This window comes from Myotis nattereri, assembly GCF_964212035.1.
Source record: "Myotis nattereri genome assembly, chromosome: 9".
In the NCBI taxonomy this organism is placed as follows: Eukaryota; Metazoa; Chordata; class Mammalia; order Chiroptera; family Vespertilionidae; genus Myotis; species Myotis nattereri.
In genome coordinates this window covers 8,849,943-8,863,495 of record NC_138084.1, presented here as the reverse complement: position 1 = coordinate 8,863,495, position 13,553 = coordinate 8,849,943, and positions in this window count along the sequence as shown.

Genomic DNA, 13,553 nt, shown 5'->3' with positions numbered 1-13,553 from the left:
CCCTGACACGGGCTGCCTTCCTGCCATGGGCTGCCTTCCTGCCATGGAGGAATTCCTCGTCCTCCACGGATAATATTCCCCTGAGAGCAAAGGACGCAATGCACCACATGCTGAAATCAAGAATCGGTTGCATATGAACCCCTTACACATGTTATTTCTGTTTGCATTGGCCCTCTGTATTAGTGATGGGCTGAATTGTGTCCCCCCTGCAATTCATATGTTGAAGTCCCAACCCCTCAGAATGGGACTGTATTTGGGGACTGACCCTTTGAAAAGATGATTAAGGAAAAATCAGGTCATGTGGGTGGGTCCTAACCCAGTATGACTGCTGTCTTGATAAGACCAGAACATTGGAATGCAGACAGTCACAGAGAGAAGACCACGTGAGGACACGGGGAGATGAGGGACCGTCTACAAGACAAGGAGAGGGGCCTGAGAAGATAGCAACCTTGACAACACCTTAAGCTTGAACTTCTTGCTTCCAGAACTGTGAGAAAACAAATTTGTTGTTTCAGCCACCCATTCTGCGGAACTTCATGGCAGCCCTAGCAAACTCGTACAGTATTTATAGCTCTTGTTACTGGTAGCATTTCTCATGTTGTCAACAAAGTAGGTTTCCATAAAGAATAAGCAGGTCCTACAATATTTCTTTACCAGAATTGCTTTTTCCTGGGTGCAAGGAGACTGGAAAATGGGAGAGAGGTTGGTGCTATGAAGAAAGACATCCTGCATGGTTTCTTTCTTTAAAATAAAAAATTCTTTATTGTTGAAAATATTACATATGTCCCCTTTCCTTCCATTGACCTCTCCCAGGCCACCCCCGCCGCCCAGCCCAGGCCTTCACCACCCCTCTTTTCTGTGTCGCATGCTTTCTTCTCCATCATGGTCTTATGCTTAGCTCCATGAAAAGCATTAAGATAGTAATCTTTATTGAACGCTCTGAATGTGAGGTGCTCCACAAACATTTCATCCTCACAACTAACCTCGGAGGTGGTGGTTATCATTCCCATTTTGCAGCCAGGAAAACTGAGCCATCAGGAGGATAAGTAATTGATGGGGCTTTACAGAGCAAGTGGCAGTAAAGATCCATGCTTTTATCTCCTACTAGAGGCCCGGTGCAGGAAATTCGTGTGTGGGTAGGGTCCCTAGGCCTGTCCAGCAATCGGGGCTGATCAGGTTCCCTGCCTCCCCCTTCCCTTGCCACCCACATGCGGCCACCGCGTGGTTCCCCCACCTCCCTGCCTCCCCCTTCCCTTGCCACACACGTGTCGCCACCACATGGTTCCCTGCCTCCTCCTTCCCTCGTCCCTCAGCGCCCCCCTGCTGCAACTGGTCGCCCGCCATGTTCCACACCACTCCCTGATGGTCAGCGCATGTCATAACGAGTGATCGAACTCCCGGTCTCCTGGTCGAACTCCCGAGGGGACACTTTGCATATTAGCCTTTTATATAGATAGATGATTTTGACAACTATGATTCACTGTCACCCCTTCCCCATTGCTTCTCTAACCTTCCCTGTTAGGTATTACAAACCGTAGAATAGGCAGAAAGGCTGGGTCTTGCCACTCAAAATGTGGTGTTTGGACCAACAGCAGGCGTTACCTGGGAGTTTGTTAGAACTGCAGAACCTCAGCCTCACCCCTGATATACTGAACCAGGATCTGCATTTTATCAATGCAGGGCCAGCTAGCTAGCTTGCAGGGCTCAGTGCAAAATGAAAATGCAAAGCCTCTAGTTTAAAAATTAGTAAGAATTTCAAGACAGTGGCAGCAGAGCATTAAACTGAGGGAGAGTGGGACTATACAGGTCTCACACCCATGGGGCCAGCCCTGCCCCGAGGTGATGCACCAAAACTCTAAAGTGTGAGAAGCATCACCCTAAAGGATTGAGGTGCACCCTTTCACCAGGGGGGTGCTTTTAGTTTTATTTTCTCTTTTTGAATTTTATCTTAGGCACACAAAACATTTACATCACGTTCCTTAATATTTCCATTGGTCTGACCATAAAATAACATTTCCCCCCAAAAAACTGCAGGGAAAATTGATACTCTTGGATGATGCACTGACCACTTCAGAAAGTACATGCATCCCAGCTCAAAGGCCTGGGGTGAGTCCATCCTTAGGTGCAGGCTACACAGGCCTTTATTAATAAACCAGAGGCCTGGTGCACAGATTCATGCACCAGTGGGGTCCCTCGGCCTGGCCTACGGGGATCAGTGGACCTTCGCACGGCTGCAGCCTGGCCTTACGTGCCAGCTCATTGGGCTCCAGCCTTCTGTCTGTGTCAATCCCGCACAGCACAAAGTAGTGCACAAAGCGGCAGATGGCCAGGGAGGAGCCTGAGCCCGGGCTGGGTGCTCCGCCACTCCCGCTCATCCCAGCCCGGCGTCTGGCACCCGTCTGTCAGCTGAGCGGTGCTCCCGCTGTGGGCGTGCACTGACCACCAGGGGGCAGCTCCTGCTGGCCGGTCGTCTGGCCTGCCGTTAGGCCTTTATATATATAGATGTATCAACAGAATCACTTCATACAAGTTTCATGCCCCTTTCTTGCAAGAAGCTGAGCATTCATCTAGTATCACTCTAGACCATTTATTCACGCTCTCTAAACCTCATTCTTCGCATCTGTAAAATGGGGAGAAGAACAGTACCTACTTTGGAGCATTACTGTGAAGTTTCAGTGAGATAATACATAAAAGTAAGCACAGGGAACGTTCCCTGGTGTATGTTACGTGTTCAGTAAAAGTTACCTTATTATTACGTCCTGGAGATTAGGTTCTTGTTTCACTTTGAAGAAGGCGGAAATGAGACAGAGAGGGAGTCACCAGGGAATGTGCCCAGCTCCCAGGCAGAGCCCCAGGGGGTGGTGTCTATTTTAGTGAGTTCATCTAGACCGGGGTCTGGTCTTCATTCTCCTGATTTAGAAACCTGATTTTGCCAGCACCCCAAGAATGCAGCTATAATTGGGGGGTGAACTTACAATACTGGACACTGGTGGTGTGTGTGTGTGTGTAGAAAGAGAAAGAGAGTGGGAAGGACAGGAAAAGGAGAAAGAGGAAAGGGATTAGAGAGACTCAGCAAGTAGAAGTTTAGAGTCTGGTGAGAATGACCTTTATACTTTTCAGCGAGAGAAACTAATTCTACAAAGAGCTTGAAGGTGTTTTTGGAGGAACAGTAACACCAGCAGTGACAGGACGGTCTCAAGGGACTGACCAGGTTTCAGCGCTGACAGACACGGTTCGCCTTTGTGGCTTGCATTTTCTGAGAATCTGGAGCTGGGTCTTCAAACCTCCAGGGGGCACTCTAAGCGTCAGCTCTGGGAGCTAGGTAATTTCCAGGGCTCAGTGCAAAATGAAAGCTAGGCAAGAGCCTGTCTGACTTTTGGATATAAGCAAACACCAGGGACTTTTGGAGAGAACCTGGTGGGAAGGTGGGTGGGCTGTGTTCAGGAGAGATTGGATTAGTCTGGGCATGTGGGAGCTCAAGAGGTGTGTTTGAGGACATTGCTAGGAAAATGCTTTTATTTCTCAGATCTACAACTGAACATGATAATAGGGGGTGAGCAAGCGTAGGATTGCAGTTTTTAAGGCAGAAATTATTACCATATTAAATAGGTATATATTTTTTAATTCTTTGCATTTGGGTGAAAATTAAAAATTGTCTTTCACCTACCCCTGGGTCCTTTGAAAAGATATTTAATGACCTATTTAAGATGATTAAAACCACTATTTTCATTTTTTAAATTCATGTTTCAAAAGATGAGAAAAGGGACATTTCCAGTAGCAGTTATTTAAAATACACTGACAGACCCAAAACCTATCGATATGAATACTTCTAAAATCTGCCATTAATACACCAATAAGGAATGACTGCATGAGGAATGATTGCAAATATGTGAAGTGTTTCTTTAAACAATCATTATTCCTATAGCCTTCACGTAAACCTAGTTATAATTACTTTTAAGACACGTAAGACATAAACAGGCAACAAAGGGCACCTCTGGCACCAACTGTTCTTTATCTCATCCACTAGAGGGTACCTGAGGGCTGTTCAACAGAGGTACTCAGCACTCAGGAAACCAGATTTAAAAACCTGAGCTAGAAACCGCAGACCTAAAGCACTACATATAATGCTATTATATATATATATATATATATATATATATATATATATATACACTTCTGATACATTATTAACCCAATTCTGTGTGATAAAAAATAGCCACATGTTTTGTCTTCTAAGTTATAGAGCTTTGACACTTCTGTTGTAGATGGATGCTCTCGAAAAATAAATTTTGGATCTTGCCTAGGTAGGAGGGTGCTCTGTATTTTACCATATACTAAACACCAGGCATTTCCTGGTGAAATTGGGGTATTTAAGTTTACAAAAATAGGCTGGCAACTTTATTATCATAACCCCAGAACTGTGTCTCTGTTGTGTGTAGTTAGCATGTTACGTAATTGGGGTCGTCCTGAATAGTCTCCTGAAAGAGGCTGAATGTTATTTTTCCTTCTTGAGGTTCATCTTCTAGTTCTCACTCCCGGCCCATGTTCCAGTAAGAGCAAATGACGGTGCTGCAAATTAAAATTAAGCATTGGAAAGAGTCCAAGTGGCCCGTAGGAGGCAGTCGGAAAGCCTACAGTGGTGTGTTAGGGCCATGGATATTTATAGGAATCAATTCGTTATGGTATGTATAAAGCGTAACACTAATGCAGTAGGATTAGGAATGCATGCACAAAAATGTGCTGACCGCCCACGAAGGAGCAGTCCTGTGGCTGATGAATGGGAGAGAAATCCTAGCTCTTGACGAGTATATGCTTTGGTGTGGGGTGGTGCAGTGTGTGTGCGTGTGTGTGTGCGTGTGTGTGTGTGTGAAGAGACCCATACTTGAGTATCTAGAGAGGGTAAGGATTGTGGTCACGAGAGCTGGAGCCAGAAATTCAAGCTCTCCCACCCCTTTGTTCTATGACCTCGAGTAAATTATTCTACCCGTGTCCGAGCAAGAGCCTTGGTTTCCCCATCTGTCAAATGGGGACAGTCATCTTCCTTAATTTTACTGTGAAAATTAAGTGGGGTCATGCAGCACCTGACACCGAGCGCTGAGTATGGAGCTCAGTGAATGACAGTCATGCGTGGGTTTTGTGACGGTCGCTCCCTGTGTCTCAGCCGGCCACCCCCAGGGTGAGATGCAAGCACTGTTCCCGGGCGACAATGTCTCTGGTCAGGCAGCTGCAGCCGCCGGCAAGGCCAGTTCCCTGGAGAAGCCAGCGGGTTTGGCTGCCTGGCATGTGAAAATCCCTACGGAGGGTCTCGCCTCCCGTGGCGTGGCCTGCTTTCTGCTTGTGCTTTGGCTGCGTCAAGGTCCAGTGGTCAGAGCGGTCCTCTCCACGGGAAGCCGTCCGTGGTCCCCAGACGGCAGACAGAAAGCCTCTCCACTGAGGAGCGGGCGGGGCCGGAGGCAGAGGAAGTGTGTCTCCAGCAGAGCTCCGCGTGATGACAAATCCAAGGAATCTGCCGAACCGAGAGTCAAATGGAGTCAAGAGTCCAGCGAGCTGAGGTCAGAAAGCAAGACAACGGAATCCAAACGGATTGCCAAGCCAAGGGGGACAGTCGCTGTGCTGGAATCCACGGGGTAGAGCAGGGCTGGGAGCGCAGGGAGGACCCCCTGTTCACCAGCTGCTCTTCCTGATCCTGGGAGCCTATGTGCCAACGAGCTCATTTCCCAGGCCGGTCAACGATAAAGAAAGAAAGAAAGAGCACAGGGCAGTGTAAGAGGGAGCCCGGGGGAGGCTCTCTCAGCTAAGGAGGTGCTCTAGCAGGAGGAACGGCTAGGGCAGGTGCCCCGAGGCCGGAATGACAGAGAAGCCTGTGGCCGGAGCACAGTGAGAGACGTGAGGCGGGAGGAGGTGAGCTGAGAGGGGTAGGCGGGGGTCGGGGGAGGGAGATGGGGGTTGGGGGGGGGGGGCGGGGGCGGTGGCCCGCAGGATCTCCTGACGGGCCATCCTGAGAGTTTGGATCTCATCATCGCACTGGGAATGGCTGGAAGTTGGAGCTGGAACAGGAAAGCTGGCAGGGTCTACGTTACGCTTTAGAAAGACCACTCTGCTGCTGTGTGGAGCATGATTCATGGTACAGGAAAAGTCTTGGATCCAGGAAGAAGCAGGAAGCCTGGGTCAGATCAGACACACATTCCCATGAGCGGGACCCGTGGAAAAGCTGTGTAAATTCCTACCCCTCCTCTCCAACCCTGAGGTTGTACTTCTATTTAAACCAGGCCAATAGGCAGGCCTCTTAAACTTCTTTGCCAGAGCGCCTGGGTCCTGGGGCTTCTTTATTCAGATTTCCAAATACGAACAGATCAATCTGAAATTTTAAGGAAATGTAGTAGCTTGAGGTTGCCAAGATGGGGCTTCTGTTATATCTCCTTCTGTTTAAGTTCAGATGAGGAGAAAACAAACCTTAGAGATTTTTATTTATTTTTATTTTTAAATATATTTTTATTGATTTCAGAGAGGGAGAGAGAGATAGAAACATCAATGATGAGAGAGAATCATTGATCGGCTGCCTCCTGCACACCCGCTACTGGGGATCGAGCCTGCAATGCAACCTGGGCATGTGCCCTTGACTGAAATTGAACCTGGGACCCTTCAGTCCCCAAGCCAATTCTCTATCTACTGAGCCAAACCAGCAAGGGCTTTTTAAAGTGGTGTGTGTGTGTGTGTGTGTGTGTGTGTGTGTGTGTAGAAGTAGATTGATTTAAGTAGCATTTCAATTAGATATGACTTGGATTAGTTATTTAAAGATATAGCTTAAAAGTATATACAAACACCGCAATAGCTACAATGTATTGAGTCCCTATGGAGGGCTAAAGGCTTTCTAAATGAAACAAAACAACAGTGATTGAGTCTTTTTCTTCCTGCTGTGCATTTACAAAGGACTTTGGTTTTGGGACTGATCCACATGGGCTAGAGGAAGGTTACGGAAGTATTTCTTCATTTACTTCCCTGCAAGTATATGAGGTGAGTAAAGTTGTATACCTGGTAAGCTTGAGTAAGAAAGCCAGGATTTGAACTCAGGACTATCCAAGGCTCAGGGTGGGAACCCTCAACAAGAATCACACAGGTCTGGTGCAGAGAATCAGGGTGTGAACCATGGTGCCGAGGGCCTTGGATTTGAATTCTGTCCCATCATTTACCAGCTAGCTCATCTCGGGTTGGTTGCTTACCATCTCGGAGCCTGTGTTTAGCTCCTGCTTCCAAGGTTGCTCTGAAGATGATGTGAGACAGGCAGCTGGACCTGGCAAATGGAAGGAGTTCAGTAAATGTTACTTATTATTCTACCCGACTTGTGCTGGCCTCTGAGCGGGGTGGCATCTGTCTGAGCCAGTTTCATTGCCAGCGTCAGAAACATATATCCTGCCGGGGAAATGTTCCACATAATAGACTGTGTCCGCTTAACTCACTCCGAACACCAGGCCTCTGAGAAGTGCCCCGGACGGCGATATCACCCAGCTGCATGAGTGGGTTTGATAGCTTTTCCGAAGGGCTGGCATTTCAGTTGTGCAACTGTAACGGCTTCCTGGCAATAGAAAAGATTTATTTTTTGGACCCCAATCAACCCGCAGCCCCATTTCTCAAACTCCAGCTACATCACAAGATGTCAAAGTCGTGCGCTATTAACATTGGGTCGAAGGTGCTAGAAGCATTTTGCAGACGTAACGAAGAACCCATATTGCCCGAGAATGCTTTGCGATGCCTTCTGCCCCAGCCCTGCTTGCCCTTTAAGGTCCAGACGGCAGGAACATTCAGCAGCAAGCTCACCTGGAAGGCAGTGGAAGGACAAAGATGTGGGTTTGTTCAACTTTGCAGGAGCCTGGAGCCTGGGGCTGGGTAACAGATGCCTCCCAGCGAGGCAAAGGGCCTCATAACCATCTTCCCCCAGACCCAAGGAGGACAAAAGAAAAGATATGCCATAATTAAAATTTTTTAAACGTAATAATTTTTTAATGTGATGATTGCCTGGCTCTTAAAGGGGAAACAGGAGTGGGGGTGGCGAGCAGAGGAAAAGGAGGGATTTCCTCACATTCAGAGGCTACTGTTGTCAGCGAGGTGAGCTGTTAAAAACTCACTCCTGGTTTGCGGGACCAGATCTCTTGACCTGAAAATGAAGAATTATGTGCTTGCTTCAGTCGGGGTCCCTGCCAACCAGTTCGTTCTCACTTATGTTGAAGACACCGAGTCAGCCTAACACAGGGCAAGAGCCACATCCTCACGGGAGTTTCCGTGCCTTGCAGCCGAGCGTCCTCATGGTCCCCTAAGGCTTGGTCCCTGAGGATTTGGACAGGCCTGGTTCCAATAGTGGGCCAGCCACGTGGCTACATGGATGCCTCCGGTAAGCCAGTGACCGCAGTTTCATCCTCTATAAAGTGGAACTAATAAGAGAACCTACTTCAATAATATGTGTAATGGGAAAAAAATAGTATTTTAAACCTAAATGAGGACACTCGGCTGCAAGGCACGGAAACTCCCGTGAAGATGTGGCTCTTGCCCTGTGTTAGGCTGACTCGGTGTCTTCAACATAAGTGCGAACAAACTGGTTGGAAGGGACCCCGATTGAAGCAAGCAAACAATTCTTCATTTTCAGGTCAAGAGATCTGGTCCTGCCCTAACCGGTTTGGCTCACTGGATAGAGCGTCAGCCTGCGGACTCAAGGGTCCCAGGTTCGATTCCGGTCAAGGGCATGTACCTGGGTTGCAGGCGTATCCCCAGTAGGAGATGTGCAGGAGGCAGCTGATCGATGTTTCTCTCTCATCGATGTTTCTAACTCTCTATCCCTCTCCCTTCCTCTCTGTAAAAAATCATTAAAATATATTTTTTTTAAAAAAGAAATCTGGTCCCGCAAACCGGAAGTGAATTTTTAACAGCTCACCTCACTGATAATAGTAGCCGTCTTTGTTTCTTTAATTTTCTGTCTTTAAATTGGGGCAAAAATGGTACCTCATCTCATATAACTTATGTGAAGCTTAAAGGAGATATTTGAGAATTCAGTAACAATGGTCTTATATCAATGGTATACCATCCTAGACCATGTGCTTTGTGAGTTTTATTGTAAAATTTACATGTATATTTGATGCAAAAAACTTGGAAAACATTTAAAGAACACAGAAAAGCAACACCCCCTCCATCGAAAAGATCATCAGGGTTAACATCTTGGCTTCTGTCTTTTCATTTTTCCCCCTCCTAAGTGTGTGTACCTCTTTGTTCGATCTCTTGAAAATGGGCTACTGTTCTATAGTCTGCTTTTTTTTTTTTTTGCTTTGTTTTTTTAACCTAGCAATAGACTGTGAACTTTCCCCCATGGATGAGTTGCTTCTTAAAATAGATGTTCTACTGGAAGCAGTCATATCCTGGACCAGCAAGTTCATTACTATTCTTCTTCTTAAAAAAGAGGGGGGGGGGGGTGCCTTATGGCCATCCAAATCTGGAAAACACTGACATTACATTTCCTTCTTGGAAAATTAATAGCGCATATTAGCATGTTAAAGGCTCTGGGAGGCTCTCCCATAAAGAAACTGCTTGGCTTTGATTAGATCAGTGTTTCCCCAAACTAATTTAACTCTGCGGAGCCATTTATTCTCATAACTCCTATTAATGTCTCAGGAATCATTTGGGGAAACACTGTTGGCCGCAGACTCCTTAAGAACAGGGAGCATGTCTTGCTCACCTTCATGCTTCCACATGGTCTTACAATGGGGTTTTTAAGAAATTATGAAAAATGGGATTGGATTGACGAATCCACTTTCTCACCAACAGCCACACATGTGTGAACTGGAGGCCAAGGTTATAGGCTAGACGTGTCTCACGGTGTAAAGCTAATTGGCCCCTTTGGGGATGAACCTGTGAACTTGGCCTCGTTAGCACCCGCACAAAACAGCTGAGTTCGTTTACTAGTATCTGGTGCCTTGAAATTGTTTTCTCACCCAGATTTTCATGCTGTCCTCCAGGGGGCGATGCTGGTTCGTCAACCTCCTGAGAGCCTGAAGCCTGGGCCAAGAAAAGCTTGACATGGAGGAGAAAGCAGATGAGAGCAAGGAACGAGGTTGGGAGTGGACCGATTACTGAAAACCAGGGGACACACGGTCAGGTTTGCAGTTGGCATGGAGCTGAGGTGCAGCCCTCCACGTTGTGTGTCGGACACAAGGATTTAAAAATCTTGCTGAGCCAGGAAGCCAAGAATAAATATCGCTAGCGTTTATTGAGCACCAGCTATGGGGCTGGCAATATGCCAGATCATTTCATTAATCATTTCTTTTAATTTCCTAAACAGACCTACAGAGCAGGGCCTGCAGCTAGAAGTAGTTGAACTGGGAATTCCACCCTGGCTCCTAGGCCTGGCACTGTTATCTGAGTGCTTCCCTAGACTGAAACAAAATATTTACCCAGGCCAGGGAGTGCTTATCTGTTTGCTTTTCATTTTATTTGGATGGGCCTAGTCACACTTCATGAAATTAAGACCAATTTATTTTTATTTTTTTTTGGGGGGGGGGTAGTAGTTTTTGTTTTTAGTTAGCCACATGCTAAATACATGAATTATAGTCCTGGGATGCATTCTTAGAACATTGAGTATAATATTTAAATTTAAAATAACACTTATCCCAGCCATTGTGGCTCAGTGGTTGAGCATCGACCTATGAACTAGGAGGTCACGGTTGGATTCCGGGTCAGGCCACCTGTCTGGGCTGCAGGCTCAATCCCCACTGGGGAGCGTGCAAGAGGCAGCCAATCAGTGGTCCTCCCTCATCATTGATGTTTCTATCTCTCTCTCCCTCTCCCTTCCTCTCTGAAATCAATAAAAATATATTTTAAAAAGTAACATTTAAATCAGAGTGGTGGAGGTATGTTTTTAAGAATTCTTCTACTCTATTTCGTCCTGTGCAAGGTGAAATCAGCCAAACGGAATAGCTCCAGAGTGGCCAGTTGAAAATTCAGTTGTGATTCTGAGGGCTTCCACCGTCCTGCCATACTCCCCACTTGCCACCTAGGACACGTTAACATTGTTTCTTTAAATGCCTCCTTCCCCCAGTGGGCCCCGTGTTTCTTGAGGGGAAGAACTAGGCGCTTCATTTCTGTATTCCTAGGACCTAGAAAGTACCTGGTACCTAGTGAGTCATTAGTGAAGTTTAAATGAATGAGTGAGCAAACGAACGGAAGGTGTTTCTTGCAGAATTGCTATCAGAACATAAACCGAGGCAGGAACCCAGGGAGCTTGGCCTAGATGTGAGGAAAGAAGACCTGGGGGAGATATGAGGACTATCTTTACATGCGTGAAAGGCTGTCGTGTGGGCGAGATGGCGGAACGAGATTGTGCCTCTTCAGGTGGAAAGCCCGAGGAGGCCAGTTCCTTCAACAGGAAAGAATCCAAGAGCTGTCTACAAATAAAACGAGCTACCTACTGGACAGTGGCCTTCCCCTCTCTTCAGCCAGAGGTGGGATGGCTGCCTGGTGGGACTGTGGGAGAAGGGGTTCCTTCATCCAGTTCAAGGCTGAATGAGGGGGTTACAGAGGCTTGTGGCTGTGTGCCATGCCCAGAACAGTGATGGGTACATACAAGGCACATAATATTTGTTGAACAAATGAATAATATAGCCTTCGACTAATTGAAGACTCACTCAGCAAATGCTTATTACATTTTTCTGTGCTAGATCCGTGCTCAACTGCAGAGGATGCACTAGTGAAAAGGGTGACTCAACTCCCATCACGAAGGGGGAATGTGCCATTCAGGCTGGGAGCACAGGACGGAGCTGCCCTGTCTAGGTTCAAAACCCAGTTCTGCCAATTGCTTTACTTCTATGTGCCTCAGTTTCCTCATCTATAAAATGGGAATGAAGTAGTACCTACCTCACCTGGCTGGAGGGGCTCAGTGGTTGAGCGTTGACCTATGAACCAGGAAGTCAAGGTTTGATACCCAGTCAGGGCACATGCCCGGGTTGGAGGCTCGATCCTCAGTGGGGGATGAGCAGGAGGCAGCCAATCAATGATTCTTTCTCATCATTGATGTTTCTACCTCTCTTTCTTTCCCTTCCTCTTTGAAACCAATAAAATTATATTACATAAAAAAAGAAATAGTACCCACCTCAAGAATTTTGATAATTAAATGAATAATACTTGGGCATACTTATCTACACTAATAAAAGAGAAAAATGGTAATTGGCGTACTGCGATACCATTTTCATTGGCTAATCAGGGCTATATGCAAATTAACTGCTAACTAAGATTGGCAGTTAACTGCCAACAAGATGGTGGCTAATTTGCATATGTAGGCACAATGCAGGGAGGTGAAAGGGAAAGTAGGAAGAAGCCCCCTGCCACTGACAGTGATCGGAAACCCAGGGGGGAGCTAAGAGCTGGGGGGCAGCCATGATCAGAGAATCAGGCGCCTTTGCCGCCCTGGCCAGTGATAGTAGGAAGTAGGGGTGGAGCCAGCAATGGGAGCTGGGCACGGTCGAAGCTGGCAGTCCCAGGAGCTAGGGGTCCCTTGCCTGGGCCTAAAGCGAAGCCCACGATCGCGGCGCCCCCCCGCTGCCACTGCAGGTCCCCGCTGCCTGGGCCGGACGCCTAGGCCAGAGGCGTTAGGCCTGGGCAGGGGCGGAGCCTGTAACAGCGGGGAGCTGGGGGTCCCCTGCCCAGGCCTGACACCTCTGCCGGAGGCCTCAGGCCTGGTCAAGGGGCCGATCCGGTGATTGGTGATGGGAGGGTGATGAGGGTCAACTCCTCTGGCTGAGGCATCAGGCCTGGGTGGGGGGCGGAGCTGGGGATTGGGGGGATATGATGGTCCCCTTGCACAGGCCTGAAGCCTGGGTCAGAGGCGTCAGGCTTGGGCGGGGGGTGGAGCAAGCGATCAGAGGGAGATGGGGGTCCCCTGCCCAGGCATGATTCCTGGGCCAGAGGCCTCAGGCCTGGGCGGGGGCCAGAGCCAGTGATCGGGGGGAGATGGGAGTCCCCTGTCCAAGCCTGACACCTCTGGTGGAGGCGTCAGGCCTGGGCAAGGGGCCGATCAGGCGATCGGAGGGTGATGGGGGTCAATGCCTGAGGGCTCCCAGTATGTGAGAGGGGGCAGGCTGCGCTGAGGGACACTCCCCCCCCCCCCCCACACACACACCCAGTGCACGAATTTCGTGCACCGGGCCCCTAGTAACAATATAATGTTCATGATGATCATGGTACACACGTTCTAACAAGGGCTGCGGATACATTACTGTCCTGTGATGGATGCTCTGGTGGGTATGTCTGGACAGGCTAATAATTAGGCACCCTATCAAATCAATGTGCTCTAAATCTTTATTCAGCTTTCATTAGAGGAGAGGCTGACCACTTTGGGGGCAGAATTGTGGCTCCCCCATCAGGTCCCTCTAATGCAGCTACACCGGGGTGTTGGGACCCAGTCAGGAGGGGAGAGCAGTGAAAGGAGGCCTGCTGGCATCAACACTCAACCTTACACCAAAGTCTGACCAATGCCACTCAGGGCCAAACCTGCAGTCCCCACTGGCCCATCAAACCCT